The sequence below is a fragment of the Gopherus flavomarginatus genome, chromosome 2, assembly GCF_025201925.1.
Source record: "Gopherus flavomarginatus isolate rGopFla2 chromosome 2, rGopFla2.mat.asm, whole genome shotgun sequence".
NCBI lineage: Eukaryota > Metazoa > Chordata > Testudines > Testudinidae > Gopherus > Gopherus flavomarginatus.
Window position 1 is genome coordinate 280,569,558 of NC_066618.1, and position 14,563 is coordinate 280,584,120.

Sequence of the window (14,563 nt, forward strand, 5' to 3'; positions counted from 1 at the left end):
CTCTGGGTGTCCAAAACTGCATAGGCTGTGGTTTCAAGAGAGCTCTTGGCTTGGCCAGCTAGAGGATTGTTGTCTTAGGGAGCGGGGAGAAGATTGGTTGAGTGGCCTGTCTGTGTCTTCAGTTTATGCAAATGACAGGGGATGGCTACTTTGAGCATCTTTGCTTTGATAGGCAGCCTAGGGAAGGGGCCCATGGAGGGCAGACTTGAGAGCCAGGATCTGTTCACGAGGGGCTTCTGGTAGCGCTCTCTCTCTCGGGAAGGCCAAATTGTAGCACCCACCAGTTAGAGGACAATGCGCCGGGATGGTCTGTGACTGTCCGGCAGGGTGTTGGTTAAGGCTGTGCTTTCAGGGATCATTTTTCTAGTTGGTGACTGGAGAAGGGTGGTTGTCAAAGCCTGGCCTTGCTAACCACGATGAGGAACTGTAGTGTTTCTTTCTGAGCATGACAATAGCTGAGAGTGCTGTTCTGTGGCAGCTGCTTTCTGCTGTGGAAGAGTGTCTTGCTCTTCCTGAGAAGAGCAGGAGAAGGAAACACAGTCTGAGTGGTTAGCTTTGAACTTGTTCTGTTGGGTGTGAAGAAAAGGGTGGGTGTTCCCCCCTGGGAGCTGTGCTCCTTGTGGCTTTGGTGTGCTGAGTTCTCAGCAGTGAAATGCTCTGTCTGCTTTCAGCTGTTGTGTGACTGGGTGGTATCTATCAGCAGGCTTCAGAGAAGAGCTTTCTTTGTGCACATTACTGTGTCTCCATGATGTCCTTGCTCCTCGTCTCTGCAATCAGCAGGTTTCCCATAAAAAGGTGGTCTTTTATCTCTTGCTTCTTCTGCTTCATCTGAATAGCTTTTTCTCCTTCCTTCACTGAGTCTGACAATGCTTCTCCCCATGGTGCCTGTCAATTGTCCTCCATGCTGGAAGCAATGGATGACGCTTCCCTGCTAACACCCCCGGAGCCACTGGCGCTTGGGGAGATTTTGTGTCTTCCCGCGTGGCAAAGCTGAGATGGGCAGGATAGTAGCCAGGATTCCCACCATTCTTGCTCTCTGAGAAGCCTAGACCATGTCCCCAGCTCTAAGTTAAACGCTGCTGAGCGACCTTCATCCAGGTGAATAGCCCTTAGAAATTGTAAGGGGGATTATCTGGACTCCGGTCCGGTTCAAAGGAAAACCTATGGCTCTATAACCCAGCTTTGAAGTAGTGGTCTGTGTTTCCCGTTTTTACTTGTAAAAAAGAAAATCTGGGAATTTTTCAGTGTTTGTTTTCCAAACCTTCAAACCAGCATGGAATCAGGATAAATATAAAAAAAAATTTAAAACCTGTGAAAAATTGGGGTGGGGGGGAGGAGGGGAAGGAAAACATTTTGCAATATAAGCATTTTATGACAGTAAAATATGAACTTTCTTTTAATGTACAGAGGTATATTTTGTCTCTCTCGGAGCTAGTAGTTTTTCCATAATCCTGGTTTGCGTACGCTCAGGGAATTTTCTTCAAGCTCTCCTCGCTCAGGTTGAGCCTCATGCTGGCTTGGAGGTAGTCCATCTTTGAAACTATGCACTCTGCCTCAATAGATAAGGGGGTACACTCAAAGCTCACCGTGCCTCTTTGCTGCAGTTGGGAAGTGTGTCTTGATGACTGTTCCAAAAAGCCAGCACATCCAGTTTTGCATTGTCAGGGGTAGGCAAGTTTATGTAAGTAGTAAATTCTCCTTTCCGATTTGAAAGTTCATCTTTAGTGGCAAATAGTTGCACCACTCTGGCATAACGGCCGCAGTCTGCTGCAAAATTCACCTTGAAGAAGGGGGTGAAACACCTGGAAGAGGACATTCCAAAAAGAATCTTCGTCCCCCCCCGCACTTTGGGGTTCAGATTACGGGTCACGGTCGTCTCCCATTTCTCGCTGAGCATTGTATGGAAGGTTTTGAATGCTTTTTTGGTTTTCCTTGTGTTCCAGGGTCAGAAGGATTTCCAGAAACAGCTGGGTTTTCTCGCTGTCTGCTTCTCCTTCAGCTTTTGTGCTCAATTCAGCTGAGATTTTGGTTGTCAGGATCCATTAAAGATCTGTGTTGGCAAACGTCTTGGCAGTAGGCAGAGAAAACGCCAGTGTTTTCTGTGTGTCACGCAGCGATTCCAAGCTTCCGACAGTGAACATCACCTTGGTGCACAGAATCTGGCAGTCATTCTGCTTAGTCGCCAGTCTCTTCAGAGTTTCTGCTTGAGAACCAACAAACTCAGGATGATCTAGGAGACGCATTAGCACAGTCGACGCGTTATTTACATGACGGGCAGGAAAATACCAGCTCCTCTTCCCACGTGGCACAACAGGGGGGCCTCTGCACTGGTCTGGCTCTGTGTAAAACAAGGCCTTCAAATTGTTGGCCTGCTGGAAAATGGCCCTGAATCCAATGATGCAAGACTGAACTTCTTTCATTTCCTCTGTAGCAGTAGATGCTGAGAGCGCAACATAAACCAGATGAGCAGGACAGATAATGGGCAGCAGCTCCGGCTTCTGAGTGAGTTTTAACGTCCCAGGCAAACTTGTCCCTGTAGGATGCAGAAGTTGTATCAGTTGTGGCCAATATAGCTGGTACATCTCAACCCTGTTAGTTATGGCTGCGGCGACAAAACACTTGTGAGCAGCGGGAACGAATGTCTCCTCAGCACAAAAGCACCCAGGCTTTCTGACTTTGAAATCAACCAACAGTAACTGACGGCCAAGACTTGGAAGGCCCAAAGCATCGGGAGACTCCTGAAAAATCAGACTAGATGCCACATCTCCATCCATTCCTTGCATCAGCTTTGCTACTCATCATTATCTTTCAGAGCCTTACGAATCAGGTTGTCCGCATTAGGAAGGGTTTTTGCTGCTGGACACTATTGCTGCACAAAGTCACTAAGAGGCCGCCCCCCTCGGCAATTAACGGTGACTGTCCGAGGAAACAAAGAGCATGCCCAAAGTTATTGACACGCTCGTGCTCTGGGCTCTCTTTGGCTAAAGGCCCACTGAAAGCTCCTCATATTGACTGTTTATCCTAAAGCTCACTTTCTTCTTTAAGCTTCTCGTGTTGCTTGCTTTTGACATGCTCCTTTATTCGGTCATCGCGAGCGCTGACCTCAACGCTGCCGTACTTGCAGCGCAATGCATCCTCTTGGCTCCCGTCTTTACTTGTCTTGAAAAGTTCGAAGCACTGATTTTCTTGTTGGTATTCAGGCATAGATCTGCGGTTTTGAGCGAAAATTTACCTTCTTAGCTTACCTTCTCTATCAGTGGGTGATTGATTGAGCGATTAAAGTCAGCGCGGCGCTAAACGGACGCAAGGAAATAGGCAGGCAGCGTCTCCTTGAGGGCCGATCATACCGTGATATTAACGTGATTTGATTTTTCCAATCTCCACCGTATGTGGGTGTTTTGTGTTTTACACTGCGAGACTCCTTCAGGCTCAGAACTTCAAGACACAATTGCAGAAAGTGTTAGTGTTTACCAAAATAAGGACCTGAAAAAACTATTGAGTGGTTTTGATAAAATAGCATGTCAATGCTCCCGCTCCCTGAAGAATGGTAAGACTGGCCCTGGGGTTCAGGAAACACCCCTCGTTGCGGAGCCCGGCTCCCCACCGCTGACTTTCTCCAGTTTGGTCTCTGGTGCCAAAGAAAGGTGCTCTGGGTGTCCAAAACTGCATAGGCTGTGGTTTCAAGAGAGCTCTTGGCTTGGCCAGCTAGAGGATTGTTGTCTTAGGGAGCGGGGAGAAGATTGGTTGAGTGGCCTGTCTGTGTCTTCAGTTTATGCAAATGACAGGGGATGGCTACTTTGAGCATCTTTGCTTTGATAGGCAGCCTAGGGAAGGGGCCCATGGAGGGCAGACTTGAGAGCCAGGATCTGTTCACGAGGGGCTTCTGGTAGCGCTCTCTCTCTCGGGAAGGCCAAATTGTAGCACCCACCAGTTAGAGGACAATGCGCCGGGATGGTCTGTGACTGTCCGGCAGGGTGTTGGTTAAGGCTGTGCTTTCAGGGATCATTTTTCTAGTTGGTGACTGGAGAAGGGTGGTTGTCAAAGCCTGGCCTTGCTAACCACGATGAGGAACTGTAGTGTTTCTTTCTGAGCATGACAATAGCTGAGAGTGCTGTTCTGTGGCAGCTGCTTTCTGCTGTGGAAGAGTGTCTTGCTCTTCCTGAGAAGAGCAGGAGAAGGAAACACAGTCTGAGTGGTTAGCTTTGAACTTGTTCTGTTGGGTGTGAAGAAAAGGGTGGGTGTTCCCCCCTGGGAGCTGTGCTCCTTGTGGCTTTGGTGTGCTGAGTTCTCAGCAGTGAAATGCTGTGTCTGCTTTCAGCTGTTGTGTGACTGGGTGGTATCTATCAGCAGGCTTCAGAGAAGAGCTTTCTTTGTGCACATTACTGTGTCTCCATGATGTCCTTGCTCCTCGTCTCTGCAATCAGCAGGTTTCCCATAAAAAGGTGGTCTTTTATCTCTTGCTTCTTCTGCTTCATCTGAATAGCTTTTTCTCCTTCCTTCACTGAGTCTGACAATGCTTCTCCCCATGGTGCCTGTCAATTGTCCTCCATGCTGGAAGCAATGGATGACGCTTCCCTGCTAACACCCCCGGAGCCACTGGCGCTTGGGGAGATTTTGTGTCTTCCCGCGTGGCAAAGCTGAGATGGGCAGGATAGTAGCCAGGATTCCCACCATTCTTGCTCTCTGAGAAGCCTAGACCATGTCCCCAGCTCTAAGTTAAACGCTGCTGAGCGACCTTCATCCAGGTGAATAGCCCTTAGAAATTGTAAGGGGGATTATCTGGACTCCGGTCCGGTTCAAAGGAAAACCTATGGCTCTATAACCCAGCTTTGAAGTAGTGGTCTGTGTTTCCCGTTTTTACTTGTAAAAAGAAAATCTGGGAATTTTTCAGTGTTTGTTTTCCAAACCTTCAAACCAGCATGGAATCAGGATAAATATAAAAAAAAATTTAAAACCTGTGAAAAAATTGGGGTGGGGGGGAGGAGGGGAAGGAAAACATTTTGCAATATAAGCATTTTATGACAGTAAAATATGAACTTTCTTTTAATGTACAGAGGTATATTTTGTCTCTCTCGGAGCTAGTAGTTTTTCCATAATCCTGGTTTGCGTACGCTCAGGGAATTTTCTTCAAGCTCTCCTCGCTCAGGTTGAGCCTCATGCTGGCTTGGAGGTAGTCCATCTTTGAAACTATGCACTCTGCCTCAATAGATAAGGGGGTACACTCAAAGCTCACCGTGCCTCTTTGCTGCAGTTGGGAAGTGTGTCTTGATGACTGTTCCAAAAGCCAGCACATCCAGTTTTGCATTGTCAGGGGTAGGCAAGTTTATGTAAGTAGTAAATTCTCCTTTCCGATTTGAAAGTTCATCTTTAGTGGCAAATAGTTGCACCACTCTGGCATAACGGCCGCAGTCTGCTGCAAAATTCACCTTGAAGAAGGGGGTGAAACACCTGGAAGAGGACATTCCAAAAAGAATCTTCGTCCCCCCCCGCACTTTGGGGTTCAGATTACGGGTCACGGTCGTCTCCCATTTCTCGCTGAGCATTGTATGGAAGGTTTTGAATGCTTTTTTGGTTTTCTTGTGTTCCAGGGTCAGAAGGATTTCCAGAAACAGCTGGGTTTTCTCGCTGTCTGCTTCTCCTTCAGCTTTTGTGCTCAATTCAGCTGAGATTTTGGTTGTCAGGATCCATTAAAGATCTGTGTTGGCAAACGTCTTGGCAGTAGGCAGAGAAAACGCCAGTGTTTTCTGTGTGTCACGCAGCGATTCCAAGCTTCCAACAGTGAACATCACCTTGGTGCACAGAATCTGGCAGTCATTCTGCTTAGTCGCCAGTCTCTTCAGAGTTTCTGCTTGAGAACCAACAAACTCAGGATGATCTAGGAGACGCATTAGCACAGTCGACGCGTTATTTACATGACGGGCAGGAAAATACCAGCTCCTCTTCCCACGTGGCACAACAGGGGGGCCTCTGCACTGGTCTGGCTCTGTGTAAAACAAGGCCTTCAAATTGTTGGCCTGCTGGAAAATGGCCCTGAATCCAATGATGCAAGACTGAACTTCTTTCATTTCCTCTGTAGCAGTAGATGCTGAGAGCGCAACATAAACCAGATGAGCAGGACAGATAATGGGCAGCAGCTCCGGCTTCTGAGTGAGTTTAACGTCCCAGGCAAACTTGTCCCTGTAGGATGCAGAAGTTGTATCAGTTGTGGCCAATATAGCTGGTACATCTCAACCCTGTTAGTTATGGCTGCGGCGACAAAACACTTGTGAGCAGCGGGAACGAATGTCTCCTCAGCACAAAAGCACCCAGGCTTTCTGACTTTGAAATCAACCAACAGTAACTGACGGCCAAGACTTGGAAGGCCCAAAGCATCGGGAGACTCCTGAAAAATCAGACTAGATGCCACATCTCCATCCATTCCTTGCATCAGCTTTGCTACTCATCATTATCTTTCAGAGCCTTACGAATCAGGTTGTCCGCATTAGGAAGGGTTTTTGCTGCTGGGACACTATTGCTGCACAAAGTCACTAAGAGGCCGCCCCCCTCGGCAATTAACGGTGACTGTCCGAGGAAACAAAGAGCATGCCCAAAGTTATTGACACGCTCGTGCTCTGGGCTCTCTTTGGCTAAAGGCCCACTGAAAGCTCCTCATATTGACTGTTTATCCTAAAGCTCACTTTCTTCTTTAAGCTTCTCGTGTTGCTTGCTTTTGACATGCTCCTTTATTCGGTCATCGCGAGCGCTGACCTCAACGCTGCCGTACTTGCAGCGCAATGCATCCTCTTGGCTCCCGTCTTTACTTGTCTTGAAAAGTTCGAAGCACTGATTTTCTTGTTGGTATTCAGGCATAGATCTGCGGTTTTGAGCGAAAATTTACCTTCTTAGCTTACCTTCTCTATCAGTGGGTGATTGATTGAGCGATTAAAGTCAGCGCGGCGCTAAACGGACGCAAGGAAATAGGCAGGCAGCGTCTCCTTGAGGGCCGATCATACCGTGATATTAACGTGATTTGATTTTTCCAATCTCCACCGTATGTGGGTGTTTTGTGTTTTACACTGCGAGACTCCTTCAGGCTCAGAACTTCAAGACACAATTGCAGAAAGTGTTAGTGTTTACCAAAAATAAGGACCTGAAAAAACTATTGAGTGGTTTGATAAAATAGCATGTCAATGCTCCCGCTCCCTGAAGAATGGTAAGACTGGCCCTGGGGTTCAGGAAACACCCCTCGTTGCGGAGCCCGGCTCCCCACCGCTGACTTTCTCCAGTTTGGTCTCTGGTGCCAAAGAAAGGTGCTCTGGGTGTCCAAAACTGCATAGGCTGTGGTTTCAAGAGAGCTCTTGGCTTGGCCAGCTAGAGGATTGTTGTCTTAGGGAGCGGGGAGAAGATTGGTTGAGTGGCCTGTCTGTGTCTTCAGTTTATGCAAATGACAGGGGATGGCTACTTTGAGCATCTTTGCTTTGATAGGCAGCCTAGGGAAGGGGCCCATGGAGGGCAGACTTGAGAGCCAGGATCTGTTCACGAGGGGCTTCTGGTAGCGCTCTCTCTCTCGGGAAGGCCAAATTGTAGCACCCACCAGTTAGAGGACAATGCGCCGGGATGGTCTGTGACTGTCCGGCAGGGTGTTGGTTAAGGCTGTGCTTTCAGGGATCATTTTTCTAGTTGGTGACTGGAGAAGGGTGGTTGTCAAAGCTTGGCCTTGCTAACCACGATGAGGAACTGTAGTGTTTCTTTCTGAGCATGACAATAGCTGAGAGTGCTGTTCTGTGGCAGCTGCTTTCTGCTGTGGAAGAGTGTCTTGCTCTTCCTGAGAAGAGCAGGAGAAGGAAACACAGTCTGAGTGGTTAGCTTTGAACTTGTTCTGTTGGGTGTGAAGAAAAGGGTGGGTGTTCCCCCCTGGGAGCTGTGCTCCTTGTGGCTTTGGTGTGCTGAGTTCTCAGCAGTGAAATGCTCTGTCTGCTTTCAGCTGTTGTGTGACTGGGTGGTATCTATCAGCAGGCTTCAGAGAAGAGCTTTCTTTGTGCACATTACTGTGTCTCCATGATGTCCTTGCTCCTCGTCTCTGCAATCAGCAGGTTTCCCATAAAAAGGTGGTCTTTTATCTCTTGCTTCTTCTGCTTCATCTGAATAGCTTTTTCTCCTTCCTTCACTGAGTCTGACAATGCTTCTCCCCATGGTGCCTGTCAATTGTCCTCCATGCTGGAAGCAATGGATGACGCTTCCCTGCTAACACCCCCGGAGCCACTGGCGCTTGGGGAGATTTTGTGTCTTCCCGCGTGGCAAAGCTGAGATGGGCAGGATAGTAGCCAGGATTCCCACCATTCTTGCTCTCTGAGAAGCCTAGACCATGTCCCCAGCTCTAAGTTAAACGCTGCTGAGCGACCTTCATCCAGGTGAATAGCCCTTAGAAATTGTAAGGGGGATTATCTGGACTCCGGTCCGGTTCAAAGGAAACCTATGGCTCTATAACCCAGCTTTGAAGTAGTGGTCTGTGTTTCCCGTTTTTACTTGTAAAAAGAAAATCTGGGAATTTTTCAGTGTTTGTTTTCCAAACCTTCAAACCAGCATGGAATCAGGATAAATATCAAAAAAAAATTTAAAACCTGTGAAAAATTGGGGTGGGGGGGAGGAGGGGAAGGAAAACATTTTGCAATATAAGCATTTTATGACAGTAAAATATGAACTTTCTTTTAATGTACAGAGGTATATTTTGTCTCTCTCGGAGCTAGTAGTTTTTCCATAATCCTGGTTTGCGTACGCTCAGGGAATTTTCTTCAAGCTCTCCTCGCTCAGGTTGAGCCTCATGCTGGCTTGGAGGTAGTCCATCTTTGAAACTATGCACTCTGCCTCAATAGATAAGGGGGTACACTCAAAGCTCACCGTGCCTCTTTGCTGCAGTTGGGAAGTGTGTCTTGATGACTGTTCCAAAAAGCCAGCACATCCAGTTTTGCATTGTCAGGGGTAGGCAAGTTTATGTAAGTAGTAAATTCTCCTTTCCGATTTGAAAGTTCATCTTTAGTGGCAAATAGTTGCACCACTCTGGCATAACGGCCGCAGTCTGCTGCAAAATTCACCTTGAAGAAGGGGGTGAAACACCTGGAAGAGGACATTCCAAAAAGAATCTTCGTCCCCCCCGCACTTTGGGGTTCAGATTACGGGTCACGGTCGTCTCCCATTTCTCGCTGAGCATTGTATGGAAGGTTTTGAATGCTTTTTTGGTTTTCTTGTGTTCCAGGGTCAGAAGGATTTCCAGAAACAGCTGGGTTTTCTCGCTGTCTGCTTCTCCTTCAGCTTTTGTGCTCAATTCAGCTGAGATTTTGGTTGTCAGGATCCATTAAAGATCTGTGTTGGCAAACGTCTTGGCAGTAGGCAGAGAAAACGCCAGAAAACGATTCCAAGCTTCCAACAGTGAACATCACCTTGGTGCACAGAATCTGGCAGTCATTCTGCTTAGTCGCCAGTCTCTTCAGAGTTTCTGCTTGAGAACCAACAAACTCAGGATGATCTAGGAGACGCATTAGCACAGTCGACGCGTTATTTACATGACGGGCAGGAAAATACCAGCTCCTCTTCCCACGTGGCACAACAGGGGGGCCTCTGCACTGGTCTGGCTCTGTGTAAAACAAGGCCTTCAAATTGTTGGCCTGCTGGAAAATGGCCCTGAATCCAATGATGCAAGACTGAACTTCTTTCATTTCCTCTGTAGCAGTAGATGCTGAGAGCGCAACATAAACCAGATGAGCAGGACAGATAATGGGCAGCAGCTCCGGCTTCTGAGTGAGTTTAACGTCCCAGGCAAACTTGTCCCTGTAGGATGCAGAAGTTGTATCAGTTGTGGCCAATATAGCTGGTACATCTCAACCCTGTTAGTTATGGCTGCGGCGACAAAACACTTGTGAGCAGCGGGAACGAATGTCTCCTCAGCACAAAAGCACCCAGGCTTTCTGACTTTGAAATCAACCAACAGTAACTGACGGCCAAGACTTGGAAGGCCCAAAGCATCGGGAGACTCCTGAAAAATCAGACTAGATGCCACATCTCCATCCATTCCTTGCATCAGCTTTGCTACTCATCATTATCTTTCAGAGCCTTACGAATCAGGTTGTCCGCATTAGGAAGGGTTTTTGCTGCTGGACACTATTGCTGCACAAAGTCACTAAGAGGCCGCCCCCCTCGGCAATTAACGGTGACTGTCCGAGGAAACAAAGAGCAGTGCCCAAAGTTATTGACACGCTCGTGCTCTGGGCTCTCTTTGGCTAAAGGCCCACTGAAAGCTCCTCATATTGACTGTTTATCCTAAAGCTCACTTTCTTCTTTAAGCTTCTCGTGTTGCTTGCTTTTGACATGCTCCTTTATTCGGTCATCGCGAGCGCTGACCTCAACGCTGCCGTACTTGCAGCGCAATGCATCCTCTTGGCTCCCGTCTTTACTTGTCTTGAAAAGTTCGAAGCACTGATTTTCTTGTTGGTATTCAGGCATAGATCTGCGGTTTTGAGCGAAAATTTACCTTCTTAGCTTACCTTCTCTATCAGTGGGTGATTGATTGAGCGATTAAAGTCAGCGCGGCGCTAAACGGACGCAAGGAAATAGGCAGGCAGCGTCTCCTTGAGGGCCGATCATACCGTGATATTAACGTGATTTGATTTTTCCAATCTCCACCGTATGTGGGTGTTTTGTGTTTTACACTGCGAGACTCCTTCAGGCTCAGAACTTCAAGACACAATTGCAGAAAGTGTTAGTGTTTACCAAAAATAAGGACCTGAAAAAAACTATTGAGTGGTTTGATAAAATAGCATGTCAATGCTCCCGCTCCCTGAAGAATGGTAAGACTGGCCCTGGGGTTCAGGAAACACCCCTCGTTGCGGAGCCCGGCTCCCCACCGCTGACTTTCTCCAGTTTGGTCTCTGGTGCCAAAGAAAGGTGCTCTGGGTGTCCAAAACTGCATAGGCTGTGGTTTCAAGAGAGCTCTTGGCTTGGCCAGCTAGAGGATTGTTGTCTTAGGGAGCGGGGAGAAGATTGGTTGAGTGGCCTGTCTGTGTCTTCAGTTTATGCAAATGACAGGGGATGGCTACTTTGAGCATCTTTGCTTTGATAGGCAGCCTAGGGAAGGGGCCCATGGAGGGCAGACTTGAGAGCCAGGATCTGTTCACGAGGGGCTTCTGGTAGCGCTCTCTCTCTCGGGAAGGCCAAATTGTAGCACCCACCAGTTAGAGGACAATGCGCCGGGATGGTCTGTGACTGTCCGGCAGGGTGTTGGTTAAGGCTGTGCTTTCAGGGATCATTTTTCTAGTTGGTGACTGGAGAAGGGTGGTTGTCAAAGCCTGGCCTTGCTAACCACGATGAGGAACTGTAGTGTTTCTTTCTGAGCATGACAATAGCTGAGAGTGCTGTTCTGTGGCAGCTGCTTTCTGCTGTGGAAGAGTGTCTTGCTCTTCCTGAGAAGAGCAGGAGAAGGAAACACAGTCTGAGTGGTTAGCTTTGAACTTGTTCTGTTGGGTGTGAAGAAAAGGGTGGGTGTTCCCCCCTGGGAGCTGTGCTCCTTGTGGCTTTGGTGTGCTGAGTTCTCAGCAGTGAAATGCTCTGTCTGCTTTCAGCTGTTGTGTGACTGGGTGGTATCTATCAGCAGGCTTCAGAGAAGAGCTTTCTTTGTGCACATTACTGTGTCTCCATGATGTCCTTGCTCCTCGTCTCTGCAATCAGCAGGTTTCCCATAAAAAGGTGGTCTTTATCTCTTGCTTCTTCTGCTTCATCTGAATAGCTTTTTCTCCTTCCTTCACTGAGTCTGACAATGCTTCTCCCCATGGTGCCTGTCAATTGTCCTCCATGCTGGAAGCAATGGATGACGCTTCCCTGCTAACACCCCCGGAGCCACTGGCGCTTGGGGAGATTTTGTGTCTTCCCGCGTGGCAAAGCTGAGATGGGCAGGATAGTAGCCAGGATTCCCACCATTCTTGCTCTCTGAGAAGCCTAGACCATGTCCCCAGCTCTAAGTTAAACGCTGCTGAGCGACCTTCATCCAGGTGAATAGCCCTTAGAAATTGTAAGGGGGATTATCTGGACTCCGGTCCGGTTCAAAGGAAAACCTATGGCTCTATAACCCAGCTTTGAAGTAGTGGTCTGTGTTTCCCGTTTTTACTTGTAAAAAAGAAAATCTGGGAATTTTTCAGTGTTTGTTTTCCAAACCTTCAAACCAGCATGGAATCAGGATAAATATAAAAAAAAATTTAAAACCTGTGAAAAATTGGGGTGGGGGGGAGGAGGGGAAGGAAAACATTTTGCAATATAAGCATTTTATGACAGTAAAATATGAACTTTCTTTTAATGTACAGAGGTATATTTTGTCTCTCTCGGAGCTAGTAGTTTTTCCATAATCCTGGTTTGCGTACGCTCAGGGAATTTTCTTCAAGCTCTCCTCGCTCAGGTTGAGCCTCATGCTGGCTTGGAGGTAGTCCATCTTTGAAACTATGCACTCTGCCTCAATAGATAAGGGGGTACACTCAAAGCTCACCGTGCCTCTTTGCTGCAGTTGGGAAGTGTGTCTTGATGACTGTTCCAAAAAGCCAGCACATCCAGTTTTGCATTGTCAGGGGTAGGCAAGTTTATGTAAGTAGTAAATTCTCCTTTCCGATTTGAAAGTTCATCTTTAGTGGCAAATAGTTGCACCACTCTGGCATAACGGCCGCAGTCTGCTGCAAAATTCACCTTGAAGAAGGGGGTGAAACACCTGGAAGAGGTCATTCCAAAAAGAATCTTCGTCCCCCCCGCACTTTGGGGTTCAGATTACGGGTCACGGTCGTCTCCCATTTCTCGCTGAGCATTGTATGGAAGGTTTTGAATGCTTTTTTGGTTTTCTTGTGTTCCAGGGTCAGAAGGATTTCCAGAAACAGCTGGGTTTTCTCGCTGTCTGCTTCTCCTTCAGCTTTTGTGCTCAATTCAGCTGAGATTTTGGTTGTCAGGATCCATTAAAGATCTGTGTTGGCAAACGTCTTGGCAGTAGGCAGAGAAAACGCCAGTGTTTTCTGTGTGTCACGCAGCGATTCCAAGCTTCCAACAGTGAACATCACCTTGGTGCACAGAATCTGGCAGTCATTCTGCTTAGTCGCCAGTCTCTTCAGAGTTTCTGCTTGAGAACCAACAAACTCAGGATGATCTAGGAGACGCATTAGCACAGTCGACGCGTTATTTACATGACGGGCAGGAAAATACCAGCTCCTCTTCCCACGTGGCACAACAGGGGGGCCTCTGCACTGGTCTGGCTCTGTGTAAAACAAGGCCTTCAAATTGTTGGCCTGCTGGAAAATGGCCCTGAATCCAATGATGCAAGACTGAACTTCTTTCATTTCCTCTGTAGCAGTAGATGCTGAGAGCGCAACATAAACCAGATGAGCAGGACAGATAATGGGCAGCAGCTCCGGCTTCTGAGTGAGTTTAACGTCCCAGGCAAACTTGTCCCTGTAGGATGCAGAAGTTGTATCAGTTGTGGCCAATATAGCTGGTACATCTCAACCCTGTTAGTTATGGCTGCGGCGACAAAACACTTGTGAGCAGCGGGAACGAATGTCTCCTCAGCACAAAAGCACCCAGGCTTTCTGACTTTGAAATCAACCAACAGTAACTGACGGCCAAGACTTGGAAGGCCCAAAGCATCGGGAGACTCCTGAAAAATCAGACTAGATGCCACATCTCCATCCATTCCTTGCATCAGCTTTGCTACTCATCATTATCTTTCAGAGCCTTACGAATCAGGTTGTCCGCATTAGGAAGGGTTTTTGCTGCTGGACACTATTGCTGCACAAAGTCACTAAGAGGCCGCCCCCCTCGGCAATTAACGGTGACTGTCCGAGGAAACAAAGAGCATGCCCAAAGTTATTGACACGCTCGTGCTCTGGGCTCTCTTTGGCTAAAGGCCCACTGAAAGCTCCTCATATTGACTGTTTATCCTAAAGCTCACTTTCTTCTTTAAGCTTCTCGTGTTGCTTGCTTTTGACATGCTCCTTTATTCGGTCATCGCGAGCGCTGACCTCAACGCTGCCGTACTTGCAGCGCAATGCATCCTCTTGGCTCCCGTCTTTACTTGTCTTGAAAAGTTCGAAGCACTGATTTTCTTGTTGGTATTCAGGCATAGATCTGCGGTTTTGAGCGAAAATTTACCTTCTTAGCTTACCTTCTCTATCAGTGGGTGATTGATTGAGCGATTAAAGTCAGCGCGGCGCTAAACGGACGCAAGGAAATAGGCAGGCAGCGTCTCCTTGAGGGCCGATCACACCGTGATATTAACGTGATTTGATTTTTCCAATCTCCACCGTATGTGGGTGTTTTGTGTTTTACACTGCGAGACTCCTTCAGGCTCAGAACTTCAAGACACAATTGCAGAAAGTGTTAGTGTTTACCAAAAATAAGGACCTGAAAAAACTATTGAGTGGTTTGATAAAATAGCATGTCAATGCTCCCGCTCCCTGAAGAATGGTAAGACTGGCCCTGGGGTTCAGGAAACACCCCTCGTTGCGGAGCCCGGCTCCCCACCGCTGACTTTCTCCAGTTTGGTCTCTGGTGCCAAAGAAAGGTG

General features: G+C 47.8%; 4 non-coding genes across 4 annotated transcripts; all 4 read left to right on the forward strand.

The window, feature by feature from the left end:
* Window positions 1–336: 336 nt before the first annotated feature.
* LOC127046124 (small nucleolar RNA U3) lies at window positions 337–550 on the forward strand. Its single transcript, XR_007772980.1, has one exon. It is a non-coding gene; the product is annotated as a small nucleolar RNA U3 (small nucleolar RNA).
* Window positions 551–3,983: 3,433 nt separating this feature from the next.
* LOC127046023 (small nucleolar RNA U3) lies at window positions 3,984–4,197 on the forward strand. The gene has a single exon (XR_007772898.1). It is a non-coding gene; the product is annotated as a small nucleolar RNA U3 (small nucleolar RNA).
* Window positions 4,198–7,628: 3,431 nt separating this feature from the next.
* Window positions 7,629–7,842, forward strand: LOC127046122 (small nucleolar RNA U3). Its single transcript, XR_007772978.1, has one exon. It is a non-coding gene; the product is annotated as a small nucleolar RNA U3 (small nucleolar RNA).
* A 3,414-nt stretch (window positions 7,843–11,256) lies between these two features.
* On the forward strand, window positions 11,257–11,470 carry LOC127046024 (small nucleolar RNA U3). The gene has a single exon (XR_007772899.1). It is a non-coding gene; the product is annotated as a small nucleolar RNA U3 (small nucleolar RNA).
* Window positions 11,471–14,563: the final 3,093 nt, after the last annotated feature.